We start from the raw sequence: 24,362 nt of genomic DNA on the forward strand, positions 1-24,362 counted from the left end.
TAGAATTGCTTCCACTTCAAATTCCTCTTGGTCCTAAACAGTAATGGCTTCAGGGGGTCTGGATTCCCGGTCTGGGAATGGATCTGCAACAACTGGTTTTAGCGACGAGACGTGAAACACTGGGTGAATCTTGAAGGTTTTTGGAAGGACAAGCTCATAAGCTACCTTATTAATCATGCGTTTAACATGAAAAGGCCCCAAACATTTTGGTCCTAGCTTCTTCGAGGGACATAGTAGCTTCAGATTTGTTGTTGCCAACCAGACTCTCTCCCCTGGTTGCAGCACCAGTTTCCCCCTTCGCTTCTTGTCAAAAATCCTCTTGTTATCCTCCTGGGCCTTAGCCATGGCTTCCTGCAGTAATTTATTATTATTAGAAAAGAAATTGATCATACTTTGGGTGGCTGGAACTGCGCTCTCAGCAATCAAATCAGGCAAGAAGGTGGGGTGAAACCCATAGTTTGCAAAAAAAAGGTGATTGTCCCGTGGCTGAGTGGTTTGCATTATTATAAGCAAATTCCGCCAAGGGCAGGAGTGGCAGCCAATCGTCTTGCAGAAAGGATGTATAGCACCTCAGATATTGTTCCAGGGTCTGGTTGGTCCTTTCTGTCTGCCCGTTGGTCTGGGGATGAAACGCAGAGGAGAGCAACAGTTTAATGCCAAGTGCCTTGCATAAAGCCCTCCAAAATTTGGAAGTAAATTGCACTCCCCGATCGGACAACACGTCTTCCGGGACTCCATGTAATCTGATCACCTCTCTGATAAAAATCTGAGCAGTCTCCTCAGCCGATGGGGTGCTTTTCAAAGGCACAAAATGAGCCATCTTTGACAGGCGGTCAACAATAACAAAGATCGCGGTATGGCCCTGGGACGGGGGAAGCTCCACTATAAAATCCATGGCAATCATTTGCCAGGAACGAACAGGTATGGGCAAAGGACGTAACAACCCCCAGGCCTTGTTTCTGGGTGGCTTGTTTCTTTGGCAGATGGTGCAGGACCTGACGTATCGCTTACAATCTCCAGCCATGTTAGGCCACCAGAAGGTGCGTCTAAGGAACTCCAGCGTCTTCGCCAATCCAAAATGTCCTGCCATTGGGTGGTCGTGACAATGCCCCAAGACCTGCGTCTGTACCTCCTCTGGCACTACAATCAATCCTTCCTTCCGTATCAGACCTCCCTCGTTTGAGAATGATACCCCTGGCAAGGAAGGCAATGTCCTTGATGCGTCTTGCAATTTTGCGCGCAGTTCCGTCTGAAGGGCCAAAAAGTTTCCAGATGACAGGATGGTATCTGGCCTGGGTTCCTCCTTGGGATCCTTGAACATGCGCGATAGGGCATCTAGCTTAGTGTTCTTGGAACCTGGCCTGTAGGTGATATGGAATGAGAAACGAGTTAAGAAAAGCGCCCACCTGGCTTGGCGTGGCCTTAGACGTTTAGCTGTCCTCAGATATTCAAGATTTTTATGATCTGTAAAGATCAAAATTGGGTGGGCTGCTCCTTCCAACAAGTATCTCCATTCTTCCAAAGCGGTCTTGATGGCCAGTAGTTCTCGGTCCCCGGTGTCATAGTTTCGCTCCGCTGGGGTAAGTTTTCTGGAGAAAAATGCCACCGGGTGCAGAAGCTCTTTTGGCCCCTTTCTCTGGGACAGAATTGATCGCACAGTATTCTCGGATGCATCTACCTCTAGTACATATGGTAGCGCTGCGTCCGGGTGGCCCAGGATGGGTGCCGTGGTAAACAACTTCTTCAGGTATTCGAATGCCTCCTGGGCCTCTGATGTCCATTTAAAGCGTGTCCCAAGCTTGGTTAGCTGTGTGATAGGGGAGACCAGAACAGAAAAATTCCTGATGAACTTCCTATAGAAGTTGGCGAATCCAATGAATCGTTGGACGCCTTTTTTGTCAGTAGGAATTGGCCACTCGAGAATTGCCACGACCTTCTGGGGATCCATTGTAACCCCCGCGGTGGAGATGATCAGACCCAAGAAGGAAATACTCTGTTGCTCGAAGCTACACTTGTCAGCTTTGGCATATAAGCCGTGTAGGCGCAAGCGCTCCAGAACCTTTGCCACATGAATCCTATGAGTATCTAATGAAGGTGAAAATATCAAGATGTCATCGAGGTACACAATGACAAAGATGTCAAGGTAATCCCTGAAGACATCATTAACAAAATGTTGGAAGGTGGCCGGGGCATTGCAGAGTCCAAAGGGCATAACAAGATATTCGAAGTGACCGAACCGAGTGCGAAAAGCCGTTTTCCACTCATCCCCCTCTCGAATGCGAATTAAATTATATGCCCCCCTGAGATTCAATTTGGTAAAGCAAGCGGAGGACCTTAGGCTTTGAAAAATCTCTGGGACCAGAGGCAAGGGGTAACGGTTCTTGATTGTGATTCGGTTTAGTTCCCGATAATCCACACAGGGCCTCAGGGATTTATCTTTCTTTTCCACAAAGAAAATACCCGCCCCCGCAGGTGAGGTGGAGGGTCGGATAAATCCCTTCTGGAGGTTCACCTCTATATACTCCTTAAGCACCCCCAACTCTACCTCGGACAAAGGGAAGATTCGGCCAAAAGGGATCTCGGATCCCGGCAACAGGTCGATTGGGCAGTCATATGGGCGATGAGGAGGCAAAGTGTCGGCCCCACGTTTACTAAAAACGTCAAGATAGTCATGGTAAGCTGCTGGAACCACCTGTTTTAAACTGGGATCCTCCTCGAAACACAGGAGAATTTGGGGGGCCCCGGGCCCTGAGGCGTGACAGTGTTCCTGACAATATGCCGACAGGAAACCGAGTGATCCAGTTTCCCAGTTGATCTGGGGGTTATGGGCCTGTAGCCATGGAAGGCCCAGGATCACTGGGAAAAGGGGTGACGCGATGGCGTCAAAACGTAAAAGTTCCCGGTGGTGTCCCATTATGGTGGTAAGCATAGGGGGGGTTTCCTGATCTACCAACCCCGATCTAATCCGGGAGCCGTCAGCTAAAAACAGATCGAGACCCCATTTTCTGGCCTGTAGAGGAATCTCTTGCTGACGTGCAAAGTCAAGATCCAAAAAACAACTGCAGGCCCCTGAGTCAATGATAGCCGTCGTTTCCACGGTTTTTCTTGGGAGCTGAAAAAAAGAGGGGTACCGTTAAGTAGCTAGACTGACTTATATTCCCAATAGAACAGGAAGGAACTGAAGATCACGACTTACGTGCTTTCACAGGGCAAGTCTCCATGATATGCCTGGCTTCTCTACAGTAAAAGCAGAGGTTTCTGGTACGTCTTCGCTGGCGCTCCTCCGGGGACAGGGTATGTCGAGCCAGTCCCCACTGCATGGGCTCCGAGGTGTCCACTGGAACGGATGGCAGGTGGTCTGTGGAAGTTAGCTGACCTGTACCTCTGGGTGGTGCCCATGTAACTCCTTGACCCTGGCCAGACCTCTCAGACCGGCGTTCCCGCAGCCTGTGATCGATTTGAATTGCCAGGGAGATCAGATCCTCCAGGGACTCTGGGAGGCCCACTCGGGCCAGTTCATCTTTAAGGGCCTCTGAGAGTCCGACCCGGAATTGGTGACGCAGTGCAGCATCATTCCAGCGCGTGTCACCCATCCATCGCCTGAACTCAGAGGCATATTCCTCTGCTGCTCGGCGACCCTGTCGAAGTGAGTATAAAGTGGATTCAGCGGAGGCTGCCCGTTGTGGGTTGTCATAAAAAATAGCCATGGCCTTGAAAAAATCGTTTACCGATTCCAACTGGGAATCATGGTTCTCCCTCAATCTATGGGCCCAGTCCTGGGGTTCGTCTTGAAGTAGTTCATCTGGCTCGTTGCTTTGAAAAAATACACTCTGACCTTTTAGGAGGATCAAACTTGCCTAGTCTCTCCTTCTTGACATGTGGCTTAGTAAAAACATTTACATAGTGTGCTGCATGTCCATATATATTTCTGGCTGTTGACTATGGCATAATAAACTGAATTTTTTTTAATCTAAATAAAATATGCCCCATCTCTTCCTCTGGCAGTGTGCAAGTACAAATGATTGCTTATTGGACTGCAACTCTCTAAAATATTTAGGGCTGCTATGTTATTGTATCCATGTAGTAAAGTCAAAGCCCTGAGTTCCACAGAAAGGTTATCATCGTGTCCTGCTATGTAGGTTATGGTTGGGTCTCCTGGGGATTCCATGTCCGCAAAATATGAATGCAAAGAGCCAATCTGAGTACACACTGGAGAAATTCTGCTATCCTTGCATGGATAAACCCTTAATGTAAATGTACCCTATTAATGAGAAAGGATTGGGGCATAACAGATCTGTGTGAAAACCTAAAACTTAAAAAAAAATTAAGAAAAAATTATAGTTACAGAAAGAATGGAACAATTATAATATATGCATGAATTCTGTTAAAAATCAGGTTGAGGTGGCTATCCAGATACCATAATCCTGTTACTTTTTCTAAGAAGCTAGTGAATACATCAATATTTCCTGACAAATAATACCCTCCTTGACCAGATGACATAGGCTTGTTAGTGCAATTTCCAGGTGACTGCACACAAAACATAATATCTTGATGGCAGTTTCTCCAAGCATTCCCAGAGTTGCTCTAAATTATTTTAATTGGGTCCATTTTAGACATGCATTTTCTGCAACAATAGGACACATGTTGTAATACTGCTATATTTGTGGATCCCAACAATAGGTATAAAAAAGCTTATCATGCAAATCTTTCTTTCTTAATAACCATATTGCACAAAATATTGCAACAATATTGCACAGAAATGTCACTTATGTACATAACCTTTCTAAAGCACAATGTAAAAAAAAACCTTAAAATGATATTAAAAGTTTGGGTTTAAAAAAAAACAAACATGTCATACTTACCTTTTCAGTGCAGTGTTTTGTACAGAGCAGCCCTGATCCTCTTCTTTGATCCCCTGCAAGCGCTCCTTGCTCCTCCCACTTGATCAGTGCCTCCAATGGCAAGCGGCTTGCAATGGGCACTGGTTTGTCTCCATAAGACACACAGAGCTGAGGCTCAGCCCTGCTCCCCTCCTCATTGGCTCACTGGTTGTGATTGACAGCAGTGGGAGCAAATGTCACCCGCTGTTGTCTCAGCCGATGAGGAAAAAGACCCAGGACAGACCAGTCTCCCATGCACATTGCTGGATTGAGAGGAGGCTCAGGTTAGTATTAGGGGGACTGTGGGGGGAGCTGCACACTGAAGGTTTTTTATCTTCATGCATATAGAATGCATGAAGGTAGAAAAAACCCTTCAGCCTTTAGAACCACTTTAAAAGCAGAACTTGCATCTGTGTTTTGCTAATGTACAGTAAAATGTGCCTTTTACCTAGAATTACTGCAATGCACAAAAATGACTGGTGTGTTACAGTGCCCCAGCACACATTCATAGGAAAAAGTGACTGTGCTTGGGTTCGGTTAACGGGCCATTTGTTAAACTCATCATGCGTTCAGAAAATTGCAAACGTAAACCTCATTGAAATCTGTGAGGAGAAGGGGGGTTAAAAACCAGTTCTGTCCATATTAACCTCCTTGGCGGTATTCCCGAGTGTAGCTGCGGGTTAACTTTTAGTAACTGAAGCAGCAACCCCGAGCTACACTCGGGATTACCCTGCAGCGTTGCTCTGGGATTCCCTTTTTCACTTACCTTGTCCTGCGCTCCCGCGATGTCCCCCCTGCAGCGTCCCCTACCATCTCCTCTGGCCGATGCCGACATCCGTCTTCTGGGTTCCGGTCCCTACGAGCGTCGGAACGTACGGGACACACGGGGCCGGCGGGAAATTTTAAAAAAGTTAAAAAGTGACATTCACTAATACACTAAAATCACGTAGTAAAACATTACTGTATCAAAGCATTTCACATACATTTTGTCCCTAGTGCTTTGTCCTGCGCCCTGCCTGCATTTTTACTGTTCTTTCTGCCTGGAAACTGAGAAACGTCCATGGCGTCCAAAAGGCGTCCCTTTAGGTCAAAATCGGTTTTAGACCAGCTAGAAAACAGTGATAGTAAATTAGAACCACTTGCAGAATTGAGTGATAATGATTTCTGGGGAAATTCGTAATCAGACACTGAAAACGATTTTGCGACTGAGCTCAGTGATTTGCAAACTTGGTGCTCTATTTCAAATTTCAGTGTTTTTGCTTTGATTATATTATTGAATTACATTTATTATTATTATATTATTTTTTATGATTATTTATTATATTATAATTTATGATTTCGTGTTTTAAATGTTATCCTACCCGGGATGTTTACTAGACTCTTGTTCGGACAGATTTCAGTGAGTTATTCCTAAGAATTACAGGCCTACAATAAAAAAATGACATATTTCCATGCAAAATGTACCGCTTTGAGCACAGAAATATTGACATAACCAGACCGCTAGGGATTCCAAACGAAGGGCATGGGCAGCTGGGTACTGGCATGGGAGGCATGCACCAATGCAAAGACACCGTTTACAAAAGTATTGTTCAGTGGGGAGAGGGTTCTTTTTTTAGACTTCAATGGCAACGATGGAAAAACACCATGCTTTTTAATTTCAAGTTTGGGACATGCTCTTAAGCTGCATTGGTCTTACCCCAAGTTCACACTTATGCAGATTTCAGTGCATTTTCCAGTTTGCAGAACCACACTACAGTCCATTTACATGATTTCCTATGGATCTAGTTCATATCTGTGTGTTTTGAGATGGTGTGTTTTTTTTGAACGGATCAGGGACTTTTTTTCCTGCAGCATACTGCGTTTTTTGTGCAATAGACTTTAATGGAACTAATAGAACCAAAAACGTGTTGTGTTTTTGATGCGTTTTGCATTTTTTGCCAATAGGAAAATATTGACTTTGATTCCAGTTTGACCTTAGTGCTACTTTAGTGTACCTTTGGATGGGTGCAACTTTGATGCCACTTTGATTCAACTTTGGCCGGGTGTGGCTTTAATGCAACCTTTTTTTTTCCTTTTTGCTAACAGGAAAGTATGACATTTCTGTTCACGTAGTTCAAAGCTAATGCGATTTTACACTCTCTAACACTAAAGTAGCATGAAAGTAGCATCAAAGTAGTGCAGGAACTTTTATTTTTCCAAAATCGCATATTGGGGTTAAGGGTTAGGGTTGAATGTTAGGGTTAGGGTTAAGGGCTAAGGTTAGGAATATATGTTAGGGTTAAGGGCTAGGATTAAATGTTAGGATTAAGGGTTAGGGGTAGAGTTAAATGTTGGGGCTAGGGTTATGGGCTAGAGTTAGGGTTGAATATTGGGGTTAGGGTTAGCGTTAAATGTTAAAGTTAGAACACTAAACCATAACATTTAGCCCTAACCCTAGCCCTTAACCCCAACCCTAACATGTCACTTTGGACACATAGTCACATGAAAGTTGCATCTGAATATTTTCAATATGACAGCTTTTTGCAGAAGCACAACATGGTTGTTAAGGGCAGCTGCCACATCCTTAACAACGACTTATCAGATATCAGCGGGACTGCCCAGGCCTTTTAGGTCTGGTGTGGATTTTAAGGGGAATCCCATGCCAAAATTAAAAAAAACTGTGTAGGGAGCCCCCCTAACCCAAAGCACTCCCCCCATTTTGAGGTCATATTGGTATGGTTCAGGAGGGGAGGCACTCGCTCACCCACCCCTCTCATTTCTTAGCCTGCTGGGCTGCATATATATGTTATAGACTCCTAGATTGTAAGCTCGAAAGAGCAGGGCCCTCGATCCCCTCATGTTTTGCATTGTATTGGTATTGTTCTGTCACATGTTCTGTTCCCCTCTGTAATGTACAGCGCTGAGCAAACTATTGGCGCTTTATAAATACTGTATAATAATAATAATAATAATAATAGACGTTTGGGGCCCCCATGCCATTTTTTTTTTATTTAAGTGTGGAGTTCCCCTCAAGATCCATACCAGATTTAAGGGTGTGGTATGGATTTGGGGGGGACCCCACATTGTTTTTTTTTTAATTTTGGTGTGGGGTTCCCATTAAAATCTATACCAGACCCATGGGGACCCTCATGCAGTTTATTTTATGTTTTATTGCTGGCTTTTTTTTTTACATTCAGCAAGTCGCATTTAAGTTGCACCCATCCAAAGCTGCATTAAAAATCACACCCACCCAAAGTCAAATCCAAGTCACAGTCATTCAAAATCGTACCTATCCAAAGTTGCTTCAAAGTCAAAACCAAGTCGCAACTATCCAAAGTCACATCCAAGTCGCCTCCAAGTGTCACTCATCCAAAGTCACATCAACGTCGCACCCTTAGAAAGTTGCATCAAAGTCGCATACACCCTGGTTTACAGCACCACGAGTCGCATCTAATTTGAAAAATAGTTCCTGCATTGCTTTTTCACAATTTCAGTGCAATTTAATTCTCATAGACTATAAGGTAAATGGCACTGTAGTCGCACCTGTGTCTATATCAGCAGTAAATTTAAATGGAACCAAATCTCACCACTTTGAAATCGCATTCGATGCGAACCAGGAATACAAGTCTCACCCATCGAAAGTCGCATCCAAGTCGCTCCCACCTAAAGTCACATCAAAGTCACACCCATCCAAAGTTGCACCAATATCATATCCAAGCCGCACCCATCCAAAGTCACATAACAGTGGCATCAAGGTGGCATCAAAGTCAATACTTTCCTATTGGCAAAAAAAAGCAAAACATATCAAAAACGTGTGTTCAAAAAATCAAAATGCACTGTGAAATTGCACGATCTACAATCTGCATAGATGTGAACCTAACCTTATAGAGCAGTACGATTTCATTATACAGCATCAGCGACACCATATTTTGGGATCATATATTTAGCATATTTATTTGATTTCTTTGCTTTTACATTACTGCTTGTCTTAAAGCTGAAGTTTAGATATGATTTTTATTTCACAGTTACATTGGTCCAGTTTAGATCAATGTAAATATACACATCCCATAGCTACATTGACCATTCCCTATGGAAGCTGCAAATTACTTTAGTAATTGCCAATACTAAAGTTATAGCAGCAGTCTTCTGGGTCCAATGCCAAGCAGCTGCCATTCTGCTTCAGCACTGCTGATATTTATGGAATGTCTTGTTTTTGTTAGTGAATACAATTTGTTCTCTGATTGGACTAGATGAATTTTGTGATATCACTAACCCACCTGTCTACCTCATCCAATCAGAGAACACCTTGTATTCATTGAAAAAAATTACAGTCTTTGAATAGTGGCAGTAAACTGCAAGGGGCTCTCTGTGGATACTATGCAGAAAGATAGCTGTTCAGCCCAGGACCCAATAGATCCAGTTCCAAGCTGGATCAATGTAATTATGCAAGAAAAATCACACCTATTCTTCAACTTTAAATACTGAATCAACAGTAATCTGATTCATTACAAGTTTAAAGAAATAACTTTTTAAGGTTGTTTTGGATGGGACATCTAATTGTTTTATCCAGTAGTAATATGGCTGAATTGAGAGTAGCGGCCACAGCAGATCTAAAGGCTATAGGAAATTGTATAGAAAATAAAGCTTAACCAGTTAGGTTCCAGAGCATTTTTGTTTTTTCATATATGTAAAAATCTTAAGATTTGGCAATAAAATTACTGAAACCACCAGAACATTATATATTTTATGAAAGCAGAGGCCCTTTAGAATAAAAAGGTGATAGTTGCAAACCTTTATGTCACATGATATTTGTGCAACTGTTTATTAAACATAATAAGAAAAAATATAATATAATGAATTTTAGTGCAAAAACACACAATAGAATACCCATTTTTGGTTAAAATATGAGGTTTCATCGAGTAAATAGATACCAAACATTCCATGTCTTAAAATTGCGTGTTCCTGTGATATCATAAAAAAACTATAGTGCCCAAAAATCGCTAGGTGACGCTTTAAAAGACTTTACAGCTCATCAGTTTAGAGTTGACTAGGAGCTTGAATTAGAATTATTGCTCTTTTTATTATTATTTTTTGTTGTCGTTGTTGTTACTGTTCTACTGTTACACTTTTATTGTTAACCATTGCTGTTTTCTTTGCAGGAATGCTTTCAGCTGCAGCACCGACCTGTTTATTCTGAATATTCAGAATATACATAAGTCAGTGTGGGATGTGCTGTTGGATGATATTTTTCATCCGCAGTTTAAAAAGAGCATATATGCCGAAGCATGGAGGCATGGGGTGGCCAGTGGTTGGATAGCCCCTATGCTTCAGCATATATATTGTATAATATTTGTTGCCACATTTCATGTGTGCCCACCATTAGAAATGGGTGTATGCAGGGCCATATATTCTAATGGTGGGCATACCACACGTTTTCTGGCAGAGATTTCTTCTCTATTTTTCATTCATCCCACAGGCTGCATAAACAAAAGAACATAGCATATATACCCAACAAGGACCAAAGATGTACTAGTACATCACTGGAGTTTGAATGGTTATACCAGGATGATGCTTACAGCTGCAGGCATCATCCTGGTATCGTTGTTTTCAGCCAGCGATGGGCTTTCATGTAAAAGCAATTCTAGTGGCTAATTAGCTGCAGTATTGCTTTTACATGCAGTGGGAGAAGATGCCACCCCTCAACCGCTGCCTTCCACGGGCTTCTCGGGCAGTCCGGTGCCATCGGCGGAACCTGAGAATGCAGCCGGTGTTTCTGCCAGCTGACCATAGAGTTGATTGGAGACCAGAATGGTGCCAATCATCTCTATAGCCTAAGAAATCAAGCATTTCATCACTTCAGTTTCGCAGGATATAAACAGCGCCATTTGTAAATTGGGAAATCATCTGATAACACCGATTTTGGTTTGATTAGATAATGTAAGGGCAGAGGAGATATCTAGAGTCTGATAGACCCCAGATTTCTCAGAAAAGAATATATGACAATGCCCAATGAAGTTATAAGGGATATCTGCATTCCCTGTGATGGCATTAAAAGTGATAAAAAAAATAAAAGGGACAGTGTAAAAATAATAAAAAAATCAAAATAACTTAGAAAAAAAAAGTAGCCTCACCACCTCCCCGTGCGCACCTGTGTGAGTGAGCGTTGACTCCATGCCAGTATGGAAACAGCGGTTGCACCATGCATGTGAGGTATCGCCTCAAACATTTGAACAAGAGCAGTACTTCTAGCACTAGGTCTCCTCTGTTAATCTAAAATGGTAGCTTGTATAGGCTTTTAAAGCGTTGGCTATGGATATTAAAAATGTATGAAGTTTGTCGCCATTGCACGGGGCATGCTCAGTTTTAAAGCATGTCATGTTTGGTATCTATTTACTCAGCATACCATCATCTTGTATAAGTTTTCAAATAATTGGCCAACATAGTGTGTTTTTGTGCATTAAAATTAAAAAAAATTTATTTTTCTTTTTAAATTTGCGTTTGAAAAATCGCTGCATGAGTACTATGTGACATAAAAAATTGCAGCACCCACCATTTTATTCACTAGGGTGTCTGCTTTAAAAAAAATATATAATGTTTGGGGGTTCAAAGTAATTTCCTAGCAAAAATACAGATTTTTTTCATGTGAACAAAAAGTGTCAGAAAAGGCTTGGTCTTCAGGTGGTTAGAAGAGTGAGTGATGTGTGGCATAAACTTGTAATGCTGGGCATAAAATGCCCCCACCCCCCAAAATGACCCCTTTTTGGAAAGTAGACACCTCAAACTATTTGCTGAGAGGCATTTTGAATCAATAGAAGAATTTATTTTTTTACCACAAGTTTTTGGAAAACAAAAAAAAAAAAAAAAAACTTTTTAAGCAAAATTGTCACTCAAATAATTTATTGCTCACACATGCCATGGGTATATGTGAAATTACTCACCAAAATACATTCTGCTACTTCTCCTGAGTATGGGGATACCACATGTGAGAGACTTTTTGGCAGTCTAGCCAAGTACAGGACCCCAACATCTAATAAGCACCTTCACGCTTTTAAAGGGCTTTATTTCCTCTTTACACTTCCTGACTACCTATCACAGTTTCGGAGGCCCTGAAATGCCAAGATAGCACCAAACCCCCCAAATGACCCATTTTTGGAAAGTAGACACCCTGAGGAATATGATAAGAAGCATGGTGAGTATTTTGCAGATCTCGTTTGTCACCACAAGGTTTTGGAAAATGAAGAAAACAAAAACATAGTTTTTCTTTTAATATATTTCAAAACCTTGTGAGAAAAAAAAATAGATATGCAAAATACTCACCATGCCTCTTTTTAAATTCCTTGGGGTGTCTACTTTCCAAAAAGGGGTCATTTGGGGGGTTTGGTGCTATCCTGACATTCTTCCAGAAGCGCATTTGTGAAGTCAGGCACTTATGTTGGACAAGAAGGCCTGGCTCGCAGTCTCCGCTCTAATTCATCACAAAGGTGTTCTTTCAGGTTAAGGTTAGGACTTTTTGCAGGCCAGTCAAGTTCCTCCACCCCAAACTCACTCATCCATGTCTTTATGGACCTTGCTGTGTGCACTGGTGAGCAATCATGTTGGAACAGGAAGGGGTCATACCCAAACTTTTCCCACAAAGTTGGGAGCATGAAATTGTCCAAAATGTCTTATATGCTAATATCTTAAGAGTTCCCTTCACTGGAACTAAGGGGCCAAGCCCAAGCCCTGAAAAACAACCCCACACCATAATCCCCCCTCCACAAAACTTTACACTTGGCACAGTGCAGTCAGGCAAGTGCCGTTCTCCCAGCAACCGCCAAACTCAGACAAGTCCATTGGATTGTCAGATAGAGAAGCCCGATTCGTCACTCCAGAGAACACCTCTCCATTGCTCTAGAGTCCAGTGGTGGCATGCTTTACACCACTGCATCTGACGCTTTGCATTGCACTTGGTGTTGTAAGGCTTAGATACAACTGCTTGGCCATGGAAACCCATTCCATGAAGCTCTCTATGCACTGTTGTTGTGCTAATCTGAAGGCCACATGAAGTTTGGAGGTCTTTAGCTATTGACTCTACAGACAGTTGGCAACTTCTGCACACTGTGCACTTCAGCATGCACTGACCCCGCTCTGTCATTTTACATGGCCTACCACTTTGTGGCCGAGTTGCTGTTGTTCCCATTTGCTTCCACTTTGTTAAAAAACCACTAACAGTGGACCGTGGAATATTTAGTGGCAAGGAAATTTCACGGATGAATTTATTGTACAGGTGGCAACCTTTCACGGTCCCACGCTTGAATTCACTGAGCTCCTGAGAGCGACCCATTCTTTCACAAATGTTTGTAAAAGCAGTCTGCATGCCTAGGTGCTTGATTTTATACACCTGCGGCCATGGAGGTGATTGGAACACCTGAATCCAATAATTTGGAGGGGTGTCCCAATACTTTTGGCAATATACTGTGTATATATATATATATATATATATATATATATATATATATATATATATATATATATATATATAGTGTTCAAGTCAAACCAGGAACTTTACAGGCATAAAAAGGGATGCTAGCGGGGTGGTACTACATGCTGTAGTAAGTGGCAAGTATGTCCTGTTACTGATACATGTTGCGGGCCAGTCCAGAGACCATTAATGAAGATGGCAGACAACAGTGTTAGTGCGTGCAATAAACAAGGTATGGTGATGATGTTTCTTGTGAACAAAGGCATAAAACCCGCAGATATCTACAGAAGACTTCAAGCACAGCATGGTGATTCGACGCTCAGCTGCAGTAAGACATTTGAATGGTGTAAACATCTCAAAGATGGCTATATGGCATTCCAAGCCCACAACCCTGTCCTGAAATTGCAGAAGAGACAAATCTTTCTGTGGGAACGGTGAATACAATGATGACAAAGTGAAGCAGACTGTCCTAGGATGGTAATAATTTCCAACCAAAGGCAGCACTTCAAAGACTAACCTGTGGAGTTTTAAGGTGTTGCATTTCAAGGTGTTTTTACTTTTATTCCATGGAAAGCTCCTTTATACAACTTTTGCCTTAGCAGAGTTTTCAGCATTACAAAGGATACAACATAAAACTTCAGTTTCCTGGATATATTGGTTCTTTCCAACCAACCACCACCCAACTAATACACTGGGAAATGGAGGCACAGCACCAGGATGAACAGGATTTTCTGCTGTCTCATAGTCAGGATCCTTTGCCTAAAACCTCCATTTTTGTGAGGCAGAAGCAACAAGAGACAGAGGAGGAATGTGAAGAAAATGAGGAGGGTTGGTGTGCTAGAGGTAAAGAGGAGGAGGTGGTTGGGGTTCTGGTGGCGAGGAGAAGGAGTGTTGGGGTTCTAGTAGGGTGGAGGAGGGTTGTAGTGATGATGGTGAGATGGAGGAAATTTGGATCAGCTTCAAAGGGGATGTTTCACCACTATTCTATTCAAGGGTAAAATTATGTGGGATCTATGCAGGGTTGGTGCTTCCACTAGGCACACTATGTGGCCGCCTAGGGCACACTGCCACCTAGGGATGCCTGGGCACAGCACAGGCCAGCACTTTCTCTTTGTAGGATGCCGCCACATCATGAATGATCCTTCAGCTGAGAGGAGGGGCAGCAGAGGGGATGAAGAAAGAACAAAGGAAGATGCTGGGTGTCTGGGGCCAATGTAGCAGCTGAGCTGCTGCTCCTTCCATTGTTCCACACAGACTCAATCCTTGCAAGCTGGGTAGCGGCTGCTGATCACTGTGGAGTTCCAGTCCTTCTCTTCCCATTCATCAGCAGAGGCAGACCTGTGCCTGCCGAGGAAGGTAATGTCTGACTCTGATGTCTCATGTCTGTGCGAGTGTGACCCAACCTACCGGACATCCATCACTGACAATTTGTCAGTGAGTGATGACATCATCACAGTCCCACAACCTGCACTTCTAGTGCCTGCTGATGTGTGTTGTTGGTGTGTTGTGTCAGATCTGTCACTGTGTGGGATCGCTTAGTTCAGCTGCCTCCTGTCACAGCGTTTTATCTCCTCCCATTGGCTGGGAAACTCCAGCTTGGGATCTGTCAGAGTGTGGATCCATCATCCTCCACATACTGCAACTGTCACTCTGCCACTGCCAGCCACAGAAACAGTCCATCCGTGATGCTGATTTTGTCTTTAATATTGGTGCTGCTTGCATCTTATGACACTTACTTTTGCAGGTGAAGAGAAATGTAGCAGTTTCATGTTTTGTTGATTTAATATATTCTACTGGTTTAAATTTTTTTCGGGGGTGGGGTGCAAGTAGCTGGTCTTGCCTTGGGCACGAAATAGTCTAGCACCGATCCTGGATCAATGCCACCATCCATGAGGGAGCACAAAGTGCTCCACTACGAGGAAGCTCTTCAAAAGAAACTCTTTGCTGCATTTCATGATGAGCACTGAGTGATTAATCCACCATATTTTAGGGATAGATGAAGGGGGATCTCCTTATAGGAACAGGCTATCCAGCCTCCCACAGGTTTGCCTTGGTTTCACACCTGTTGCTGATCCAGGCAAAGCTGCCCTTTGTGTGCGGCACATCGCTGCACACTTCTGTGCAATAGTGGTGTGCTCCAAAGCATCCCCGTGTTTGCCATACCTGCCATGACATCTAGCAAATCCCCTTTATACAAGGCCTGTCTAAAGTGATGTGCATCAGTTCTGCATGCAGAAGTAGTATATTTGATTGAGATAGTTAATTTTACTTTATTTTATTTTTTTTTTGCATTGTAAGGGCTGCTATGTTGAGGAAAAAAAACAAAGAAAGAATTGCAAACCTAGGCACTGCAGTTTAAATACAAACAAGTCCTTGTCCTGAGCGGCAAGTTGTCACTAAGCAAAAAATGAACATTGGATTCCCTGCAAAATAAGCCTGCTAACTCACACACTGGCCTCTCAGAGGTGAAGATGGAGACAGGGGGTTATCTTGGTATTATCTGAACATGGTTGTATAATGTAAAACAGCTTTTTGGTTTGGCCTCAGACACATCCCTGGGCTCTCCTGATAATGTGGAGAGAGGGCACTAATAGCATAAGGGAAAAAGTGGACATTGATGTTTCAAATAAATTGGAAGTCTCATGCAAAGAACCACAAGAAAGAATGTAATGATTAACACATACAAAAGCATAGTAAAGCAGATCAATAACATGATTTTTCTTGAATTGAAGACACTGAATAAAAAATATGTATCTAGTATTGATTAAAAAAAAAAAAAAAAATCACAGAATATACCATAAAGTCTTTGCACAGTGAGCAGCTGTAGTTTCAAAGGGAGAGGCAAGGCTGGCTTTATCTTAATAAATCATATTTATAGTTTATTTCAGAGAAAACAGCAAGTAATAAGTAATATGGTACACACATGATAAACACTATGGGGTTGATTTACTAAAACTGGAGTGTGTAAAATCTGGTACAGCTCTGCATAGAAATCAATCAGCTTCCAGGTTTTATTGTCAAAGCTTAAGTGAACAAGGTAAAGTTAGAGTCTGACTGGCTGCCATGCACCAGATTCTGAGTGTGAATATAAATATGCAAATACCAATAATCCCAAAAGTACCGTATATATCACACAAATATATTAAAAGAAAAAAAAATTCAAAATGTAACAGTCCAAAAATAGATAAGAAATAAAATTAAATAATGTTATAAAAAGTCACGCTGTGCCAACTTCAATCATTAATCTTCATATTCAGCCTTTCAATGGCTCAAAGAAACCTCAACATAAAAAGAAAAATCACATAGTGCATTATCTTAAATAAAATATAAATGAAACAGATGTGATAAACGCAAACAACCATACCTGATCACAAATAGTGAAAAAAGTGAAAGTGTCAAAATAGTGCCAGTGAATCAATCCAGTGTAAAATATGCATCCAAAAACAACATGTGAAACACTGTGTCCACTTCTATAGTGTAAGGAGTGAATACCCTTACCAAAAATATGTAAATCATATGCCTTTACACCTCCCAGCGAGGGTATTATCACAAATTCTGCTTCAACCAAAGGATCATCACAGCCTCATGGATCAGATCAAGATGTCATCCAGATATAGCAGCTTTCAAGTATAACCATGAATCTCCACCAATCCACCGATACCCACCATATATAGAATAAATCATAGCGTAAACCCGCATATACAATTTAAAATACTTTATTGAATATGCTTACATCATGATTCCTCTTTAAAATAGCCTTTATCAGAATATCCAAACCTCTCAGAGTTCCCTGGTTCCTCCACATGGACTTCTATGAGGTTTTACCAGATTCTAAAATGGCCGCCGGATCACTTCCAGTTCCTCTATGCATCTGACATCACTTCCCTTGACATGTTTCGTCACCTGACTTAATCATAAGGGATCACACATGATAAACACTATGGGGTTGATTTACTAAAACTAGATTGTGTAAAATCTGGTACAGCTCTGCATAGAAACCAATCAGCTTCCAGGTTTTATTGTCAAAGCTTAAGTGAACAAGGTGAAGTTAGAATGTGACTGGCTGCCATGCACCAGATTCTGAGTGCCCCAGGTTTAGTAAATGTCCCCCTGTATCACGGGCAGACTGACAACTCATGGGGCCCTCAGACAATAGGGGATCATGGGGCCCCTGTGTCCTCACCCACACCCAAAAAAGCCTATGAAAAAGGTACCAGGGGAATTTCATGGGGCCCCCTACTGACTCAGGGCCCTCGGGCAGTGCCCGAGTTCCCAAATGGTCAGTCTGCCCCTGCCCTGTATAAATCCCTTTTGGTAGTCTGAAACTTAAAGTGGAGTTCCAGTGAAACTGTTAAAAATATAAGTCAGCAGCTACAAAAACTGTTTTTAAAAAACAGACGCTCACCTGCCCCTCGATCCCGCGGTGTCCTCCCTGCAGCCAGTTTCCCCGGTCATAATGTTTTCCTAGCGCCGGCATCTTCAGTGCGGGCACCCGGCTTTGCCAGCTTCTTCACAGCTGGGTGCCCACTGCACATGTGTGAATAGTGCTGCGCTCTCTGGTCCTGTGGTCTTCTGGGACCTGTCACGTGTCCTAGAAGACTACAGGAAGGGAGGGGGGAGAGGAGGCGATCGCAGCAGAAGTGGGAGCAGGTACCTATCAATTTCGGGTACCCATTCTCCAAAGGTGACAATCCTTAACGGGGAGCGGGGGACCAGTCCTTAAAGTGGAACTTCCCTTTTGGGTGGAGCTCCACTTTAAGAGCAAAAGATCAGACAAGATTTATCAAGAACTGAAAATGACAGTGTACAGTAAACATGGAATAAAAAAAACACAAAAATTGCAAAGGGGGTCAGCAGCTAAACAACAACAGAAGTTGTTGCAGACACACACAAAAAGTCCTAAAAGGACTGTTGGGTCTTTGCATCTGTGAGAGGAAATATGTAACCCACTATGCTGCAATTCACTGTAATGTGGCTCTAAACAGGACCGGGTATAGCATTTTTCAGCAGAGCTGTATAGTGTAGCAGCAACTATCTCTCTCTGCAAAGACGGTGTTATCCCTTCCTAAGTGTTCAAAATCTCCTGACTGTATTTTTGACTGACTGTAAAAATAGTGTTTTTCACTAGCAGTATTGTATTGTGGTAGTGCATCAGTGAAAGAATCCCTGTATAGACTGTGTGAGCTCTCTGTATCTGCTCCAAGTCTCAAACACACATTAACTAACTGCGTATATGACTGAATGTAAACACAGCCGTTTTAACCACTTGCCGACCGTTCTATAGCAGATTTACTGCTACAGGGCGGATGTTCTGTGCAAAATCAAGTACATAAAATTGATTTTGTATTTCTGTCACTGAGGCTGATCAATGGATGAGCGTCGGCACCTGTCGATCGCCGAGGAGACTGACAGAACACAGCTTTGCCTATGTATACAAAGCAGAGCTGTGTTATCTCAACGGTGGTCTGCTAGTAAAATTTGATTGCCTAGTAAAAGCAACACACTGTACACACAAAAACACTGGCTAGGCACACAATTAACCCTTTGATCGTCCTAGCTGTTTAACCCCTTTCCAGTCAGTGAACTGATCACTGTGTTAGTGTCACTGGTTCCCACAAAGTGTCATTTAGTGTCAGTTGGTGTCAGACTGTCTGCCGCAATACAGCAGTCGCACTAGAAGTTGCTGATCACCGCCATTACTAGTATAAAAAAAAATTCCAGTATATATACAGCCATTTGTAGACACTATAACTTTTGCGCAAACCAATCAATATACGCTTATTGAGATTTTTTTTACCAAAAACATATAGCAGAGTACATTTTGGCCTAAATTCATGAAGAAATTTGATTTTTTTTTTAACTTGATGTTTTATAGCAGAAAGTAAAAAATATTGTTTTTTCTTTTTTTTTTTTTAAATGTCGGTGTTTTTTCATTTATAGCGCAAAAAATAAAAAAAAACAGAGGTGATCAAATGCCACTAAAAGAAAGCTCTATTTGTGGGGGGGGGGGGGATGACATAAATTTCATTTATGTACAGCGTTGCATGACCACGCAATCAGTTAAAGTAATGAAGCGCCGTATCGCAGCTATTGGCCTGGTCATGAAGGGTGGAAATCCTCCGGATGTCAAGCGGTTAAGCTGTAGTACTGTATAGTGGTAGTATAGCAAAAATGATCTGTCCCTATAAACATTCTGTGATCTTTTCCTGGGTTTGTCCAGCACACAATGAGTGTGTTTCTGACTAAATAAATATAGCCGTTTTCAGCAATACCTTTTTATTGGTCCAATTGCTATAGACGCAAACAACCGCATAAGTTTGCCATTTTCTCTGGCCATTATTTACTTGATTTTGGGTAAAACTCATGTTTAACCTGAATCGGAAACCTATCTGTATACCTTACCAGTGTTCCTATATTTGCTGTTTGCTGCACCTATATGAGTAGCTAGTAGTAGGTAGAAGTCCAAGGTGCAGTTTAAACATGGGATGCATTATCCTGCTGCGATAAATATTCCCTTGTATATGCTTCACTTGTGAATTAAAGTGGTAATAAACACCGACTGCTCATATGTACCTACAGGTAAGCTTTATTTTAAAGAATTACTAAACACACGACAGTAAAATCAGCATGTATATACAGTAAAGCATGCTTGTTATACTCACTGGAACCTAAGGGGTTAATCCTCTACATTGTGTAAAAAGGCTGTTTGATCCTGACTTCTATGCCCCTCCTCTTGTTCAAATGTTCACACTGATCAGACAGACTGAACCCGTAACCCTTCTGCACATGCTCAGTTTAGTGTGTATTGCTAGAGAGATTTTTTTTTTTCTTGGGAGAGTGCATGTGATCAGCACAGGGCCAATCAACACTGTCCAGACAGAGGGTCAGGGGTTTTGCATCCTCCTAGAGCAGAAAGAAAACTCCTACAAGCTCCACTGAAGTCACAAGACTGCTCTAACTGCTGATGAGAAAAGGCATTTAGCAGTTTATATTTACTAAAATAATTGCATTTCCATGTTCTATGTACTGTGGGAGACCAGATATAGTGAATGCAGGGTCCTGGGTTTAGTAACACTTTAAGGAATACCTCCTAAACATTCACTGTTTATGAGATATTCAATACTTCTGCATCCAGTGACATTATCGACATGTGCACTGTGCTCTGAAGGGACAGTGTATCATCTCTTCAGAGCACTGTGCCACGGCTGTGGCTCCCATGTGCATATGTGGAAGTGACGTCATCTTGACTAGGACATTCAAACGACCGGAGACTGTGAACCCAGAAGGAAGACCGGGTGTAGATGGAAGCCCTGTTAGCAGTGACAGCTGGAGGGCTTCATTTTAAGGTAAGTCTTTCACAATGTACTAGTAGGCAATGCATACTAGCACTCAATGGCAGTTGGCTTTAAGCAGTTGCAATTCATAAATAATAAATAAACCTTTTTAGGATTTAACTAATATAGAAAATATAACTGAATAAGTTAAAGGCAAAGGAAGTGGGCGGTTAGACTTTTAAAGACGTAACAGTATTACATGTACAGTATTCAGGTCAGTCTAGCAAAGAAATGGTTAAGAATCTGTACCTTTTGTAAGTTCAAAAACAGGTTTGTTTTTTAATTATTTATCCCACACACAGTTAATTTATGAGGGCAAAGATTCATTTCTCTGTGTGCATAAAATATTTATAGTGACAAGATAATGCCATTAAATCCTACAACACCCTTTTAAAGTAATTTTCTTCCCAGGTTCTTGAAAGTTTTAAATCCAAAGGGAATGGGGTTCTTCTTGTGCAGCAACTCTGATTGGCGCTGATTTCTAGATAGCATTCCATCTCATTCAAAATAAATCTCAGACTTTTAGAAATTTACTTAAAGCTTCTGAACATGAAATAAATATGATATCATTCCAACTAGCAAGAAGGAATTCAACCTCATGAAACCAACAGTTTTAGTAAATAATGTGAGGAGCTATTTAAAGTTCCTGGGCTGAGTTACTAGTACAGTATAATGAATTAGAAATTCAAGAATTATGAAACATCAAGAGACACAAAAGAGCTGTTCATCTCTTATATACATCATGCTCTATAGATACCATCCCTAATGAAACAATATCCAATAACCACTCTGACCACCCAGCCAAAGAAAGGACCGGTGTGTGACAGAATGCGGTGCCTGGCCCCTGCTCTTCTCATCAACTCATGACAAATGACCAGCCAATCTCGCACTTGCATAACAATGCCACTCTCAGCAGCACCCTACACAAATAGTTTATATTTCAAACCCAGGGATACTAAACACAGCGTGCTTTTGTCACCCAGGAGGGAAGAGACTGCTTTCTTCCCTTTCCTATGTGCTAACATAGTCATGTAGGTCATTGTTTGCCTCGGCATGAAATGATCTATCCAAATATATACCTAATATTAATGTGCCCAGTTCCTGTTGGATGCTATGAACTGTATTTGAAATGGTTACATGTGGAATAGATGTTTTATGGCACGCTCTACATTCCTAATCTCTAATGTCCTAACAGATTATGTGTGATGGCTGACTGAGTTATTGTTTTGCGATAGGGCAGAGGAAAGTGTCTTTGCAAAATAGACATTCTGCCAAGACTAATTTGCCGTTTACAGCTCTGGAGCTGGCCTCTATTTGTGTTTTATTTAAGATAAGAGGTTCTTTTGAAGTTGGTTACAACTTACAGCCACAAATTCCATTTCAAGAGGAGGGAGGAGGGGTGAAAAAGAATTGTTCATGAAAACAAAATGGCTGAGACCTTAACAAAATGGCTGTCACGTACAGCTTCCATGTCTCTATCATGCATAATCGTTGGACTTTAATTGTACCAAATAGAGACAATAGGTGTTTGTTAAAAATTATAATACCACATTTTATTACAAAAGGTTAAAAGATATTCAATATATGCTGTATAGTGTGACCATCAAATCAGTTCTTCAAAAGGCTCTTTTTGTTTTGCCTCAAGGTTTTTTTCCCAATCCTACTCGGCTTTTGATCCCATTGGGAAGGCCAGAGTGGTGATTTTGATTCGGGCACATTGCTCCCTTTGGGTCATTTCCTCCAGAGTCGACCCACGGGTCATTTTATCATTCTGGAATGTATGTTTGGGGGCTCTCCTCTTATTCTGTTATATTTGTATGCCCCGAACGTGGGTCAACTGCAGTTCCTTTCCCAAACACTTGCCAAATAAAGTTCCTTTTCTACACCACACATGATCATTGTAGGCGACTTTAATTTAATTATGTCCCCCCATAAAGACAGGAAGGTCTTTTTTGAATCCACCCCCTCGAAGCAATTTTCCTCCTCAAAATCCTTTCATAAGTAGATCAGGGAATATTGTCTCTTTGATGCTTGGCGGGTCAGACATCCCCTTCACAAACAGTTTACTTTCTATTCCTCCCCTCATCGCAGTTATTCCCGCTTAGATAATTTTTTTTGTCTCTGCTCCTTTACTCCCTCTTTTGGTTTCTTCTGAAATCAACTCTGTCACGTGGTCTGACCATGCTTCGCTGACTCTGAATATTTTTTTCCCTGACTCTATGCAGAAGGCCTGTCATTGGCACCTCAATGAGACTTTCTTCACTACAACCCATCTCCACGAGGAACTATCTCAAGGACTAGACATATATTTTCGTCATAAAGTTGGCTCAGTGGTTTCTGCCTCGACCCTATGGGAAGCTCATAAGGCCGTTTTTCGGGGACTCTGTATCTCTATGGGCTCCCGTTTGAAAAAGTCCTCGGCTAGTGCCGGGGCTTCCCTTATACGCCAACTATCTTTGTCTGAACGTTGATTACTTGCAAAGCCGTCTATTACTGGGCTTCATAAGGTAACTTCTCTCCGTGACCAGGTCAAAGCCCTTGATTTGCGTAAATCTTCACAGTCCCTTCTTTGGGTCAAACAGAAATTCTACGAATTCTCTAATAAACCACACCGCATGCTCGTAAATTGGCTCAAAGCACAATCTCCCTCAACGTTACCAGACCATCTACTCCAACCGGATGTGACCCTACCTATGACCCTCACGTAATGGCCTCAATCTTTGGAACATACTATGAGAACCTTTACAATTGCTTGACCCCAGAACTTCACCAACCCCGGCAAAAGGCATCTTTTGATGCCTTTTTTGACTCCCTATCCCTTCCGACGTTGCCACCCCCTGACCTCTCGGCCCTTAATGTGGAGATTTCATCCAAGGAACTATTCAAGACAATCAAACAACTTCCATCCCACAAATCTCCATGCCCTGACAGAGTACCCTATTCCTGCTATAAACTTTTATAGGCACTTTGGCTCCTCATCTTCTCTCCCTATTCCAGGATCTCTTAAAGGGCGTCGCCCCTCAGGTGGAATTTTCAAGTGCACATATTTCTGTAATTCCCAATCCTGATAAAGACCATTTTATCCCGGCTAACTATTGCCCCATTGCTCTATTAAATTCCGACTATAAAATATTTACTAAGATCTTGGCCAACAGGTTGTCCAGATTCATGTCCAAGCTCATACACAGGGATCAGGTGGGCTTTGTGCCGGCTAGACATACCGTGGACAACATCAGGAGTTCCGTTGACTTGATTGATTTGGTTAACCAATGTTCGACTCCTGCTATATTACTAAGCTTGGATGTTCAGAAAGCTTTCAATTGCCTTAGCTGGCCCTACATGTTTATGATCTTAGAGAAATTTGGCTTCCGGGGTCCATTTGTGGCTGCTTTGAAGGATCTTTATTCTTTGCCTTCTATACAGGTCAGATTAGCCTCGTTCCTCTCACCCTCCTTTCAAATGTCAAACGGTACACAACAGGGTTGACTGCTTTCCCCCCTACTGTTTATCCTTTGCCTGGAAGCGCTGGCTATCGCCATTTGGTCCAATCCTGATATACAAGAGATACATTGTAAGGGACCACCTGACAGCACCTCTAGAAACCCACTGGTCGGGCTTCCCCAGAGCGCAGAGTCTAAGTTCCGGAGCACTTGTTCACCAGAGCCCCTGATGGTGGGGATGAACTTGAAGTGCTCCGAGACCAGGTCG

This window comes from Staurois parvus, unplaced genomic scaffold, assembly GCF_062004578.1.
Source record: "Staurois parvus isolate SC_StPar_1 unplaced genomic scaffold, SC_StPar_1.0 ptg000450l, whole genome shotgun sequence".
NCBI lineage: Eukaryota > Metazoa > Chordata > Amphibia > Anura > Ranidae > Staurois > Staurois parvus.